Source organism: Pocillopora verrucosa, chromosome 4 (genome assembly GCF_036669915.1).
Source record: "Pocillopora verrucosa isolate sample1 chromosome 4, ASM3666991v2, whole genome shotgun sequence".
Lineage (NCBI taxonomy): Eukaryota > Metazoa > Cnidaria > Anthozoa > Scleractinia > Pocilloporidae > Pocillopora > Pocillopora verrucosa.
The window spans coordinates 879,866-883,502 of record NC_089315.1 but is presented as its reverse complement, the minus strand read 5'-3'; positions in this window follow the sequence as shown (position 1 = coordinate 883,502).

Sequence of the window (3,637 nt, the reverse complement as noted above, 5' to 3'; positions counted from 1 at the left end):
AAAAATAAGAATCTTGTTCCTTGTTTGTTTTGCAAGTTAAGCGAATTGAATAATACGTTTTTAGGCTTTTTCTTCCCAATCAGAAACATACTATTAGTAAATAAAACTGAAAAATCCGTGGATTGTTGTATTGAAAATGCCATTTGGTTCCGTTTAACATTTTAAGTTCGCTAATTATTCCCCTCGATCAAAAATAAATTTCGGTTGCAGAAAAAGAAAATTCAATACGCACGAAAACAAATAAGATAAATGACTACAGTCTATTTGAATTTGAATTTCATTTGCTTCCAAAGCAGAATTTTTGTCAGATGATTCAGCTCTCTTTGGACTCTCAAGAACAACAGACTTTGGGAATGAATACCTAGGTGATCACAAATCCATAGAAGCTTTATTTTGTTATCACTCTAGGAGTAGAAAAGCTTATAACTAGGGAATGTGAAGACAGCCTAGGAAGGACGCTCGTTTCTCCGCCCGCCGGAAGATTTGAGACGATTAAAGACAGGAAACCTAATTGAAAAAGGTTCCGCGATTGATTTGAATGTCTAAATTACGTGCTGGCGTAATATAAACGTTCTTCTTTCACTGGTTTTATCAGTTCGCTGGTTTTATAATGTATATACGTAACTTAGCCGCTGTAGAAATTTTTTAAAGCTGACGTTTCGAGCGTCAGTTCTTTGTCAGTGCGAATCAATAGTGGACAATTTACAATTTGGTTTTCTCTACGGAGGCCAATTTACATTATAATAACATTTGACAATGCCGAAAAACCTTGTATTACCCTTCCACCAACGCAGCATCACAGTTTCTATAGAAATTTGCGCTCTTCATTACTCTTTACAGGGACATATTTCAATAAGAAAGTCTTGTTTCAAATTCATACTTTGATCAATACTTGGATGAATGATGCGGAAACCAGTTCTCCCGTACACAGAGCTTATTGCGTCAAGGTGGCAGCCGGCCTCGTACACAAAAATGGACCAGCGCTGCAAGTGCCAGTCTTCAACAGAACAAACCCACGCGGGACTTAAAGATTACTCATTTCCTGACAAAAAATTAACTTTTAAGGAGCAGATATTTTGTGGGTCAGCTGGATAGAAGTTGATATTTTGCACGAGCTGTGGTACAGTAAAGCTTCTTTGATGAACGGATGATGAACATCATAACTAAAAAAGCATTTATAAAAAAATTTATAGTTTTAATCGAATATTCTAAATTTCATCAAGCGAATGCAACCAATTTTCGAAAGTGAGACTTCTTTTTTCTTCACAAAATATTATAACAATTTAAAAACGACCCACCTCTTCCGAGTATTTCCCTTTTTTTTTTCTTTTATCATTATTTTTATTTATGATTACGTAGCATACCATGTATAGGCATGATTCGAAACATATTATGGGAGCGTGGATCGAACGAGCACGACGAACTTTGATGCCCAATGCAGTCCAGGAACAGAAGATTTTAAGTATCCTCAGAAACATATTTGAAGTTAAGCTTCTCTCCTTTCCCTGTCATGCAAGCCCTACAGTTTGTCACGATTGAATCATGAATGAAAATATTCCATTACCTGAAAGACCTCACTGTGTTTGCTAAGTCCTCCTTTGGAAATATATAGGTTGACCGGCTTCACAAAACTGTACGGGAAGTAGTGAAAAATTGCGTGAGTCCGATGTGACAATTTTCAGCCCAGCTAACAAAATCTTCTCTGCGTGAAATTATCGGCTTAATACCGCACCAAGCTCATAGAAACAAAGCAGCTGTTTTTTGTCGAAGAAAATTCCCTTTATGCTTATTATCCTTCTTCACTTACAATTGATTGATTTAATTTTTTCCCTTAAAGAACATTTTTTATCACCATTAAACCATTTACTGCAACATTTGCTTCAGTAGAAAGTAAAATTAAATGACAAACAGATGAACAACTGTTTACCGAACGAAAACCTTTCAGAAATCTTTTTTCCTCTTAGGTAAACGGATGAATTATTCAACACAAATATATTTTTATTTAAAGAAAAATTTTACGTGATGGTTAGTTTAAAATCTACTCTCCATTTTATCAATGGATTTCATCATAGGATTTCCCTGGATGGAGTGACAGACTGACAAGGAAATTGATTCCTACGTGCTAATTTTTATTACACTCAAACCGCAGTGTTTAAAGACCATCTTGAATATGAAGTGAGAGAAAATGTTGAATAAAACTTGTAAGAAGGAAATAGATGATTTAAGACCTCATTTGATAAATGATAATTATTTCCTTTTAGGTTTATGCAGACGCTTCCTTGGTTTTTCCGCTATTGGTGGCGGAGACCTTTGCCCGGAATTTTAAAATGGACGACTGGGACTGAAAGGGGGTAAGCGATTTGGTGAAGAAAAATACTTCGCCAATGGAGACAAATTTTGAAGCTTCCAGGAGGCTTTCAGTGAAATTAAAAGACGGCGGACGTGGTCCAAATACAGAAGATTCTCGACATTTTGTCACAGCAGTAATTGAATTTATTTAATTAAAAGTTCGGGCCTTTAATTGTAGTTTGCATAAACCATGGTTCAAATATTCGTAGATTGTAGAAAGTAAATATAATGCAATGTCTTGAAGACTGCGTGGACTTCAATTCTTACTCACTTCAAAATATTGGCGCAATTAACATTAAGAACCCAAAGGAGTATTAAAAGATGGAAAATTGAAATTCGTTCTTCAATGCGAAATTTAAGTTTGTGAGGGAACTTTATACCGAGTTGCGAAAGGTTTTCTCGGGGAATTTGTGCCACCGCACAAGATGCTGTGAACTCTTTATTTAAACAATCTTCACGTAAGGAAGAGCAAAAGTCAACACAAAACTAAACCTCAATGGCGAAACTTTACTTTGTTTTCTTCGTTACCTTAATTGCTTTGCATCTTTTCCTAAACACTAAAAAGGTAACCAAATCATCCAATGCGAGGAGTCAGAGCTCGCTTCCGATTTTTTCTCAGTTTTTCAAATAATGATTCCACTTGTCCCATCTGCTGAAGTTGTTATTAAAGAGTAAAGTTGTCAACAAGAAATGATGGTGTCTTTTTTTTTAAAACCGGGTTTGGAAGGGTTGAAAGAATTTAATTCATCGATTTGAAATCAATGAAAAAAACTCAGTGCGAGGAAAAACAACTGTCATCGCAGAACTTTGTGTTTCGATTGTTTTGATAGCTTTCTTATTCTAACATGTAAGGAGGAAGTTGTTAAACGGTGACAGCTTGCGATCTCGTATTTGTTTCTGTAATGAATTCGAAATAGTTACCAGTTTGACATTTAATTTCCGTTGTTGTATATAATGTTGGCATATAATAATGAACGCGTTTCAAACTGAAGAAAAAAAAAGCTTATTCATGTAGGGAAGAGTTTTAAGCCACTAAAAACATTCATGACAGAATTTCAATGCTGCTTTTATTTTCCACAGAGCTTTTCAGAAGTTACATTTGATCTAGCGTAATTACATGATTTTGTTTTTTGTGTGTGTTCAGTACTATTAGATTAGAGGCGATCGACTTTGTATCCTTTTTTCTTGGTAAACATGTGTACATATGACGGTTAAACAATGTTCCTGTACGTTAACAAGTGTCATAACTATTTTTGTTGATGACCATCGAAAGATCAGCTTTCAATAC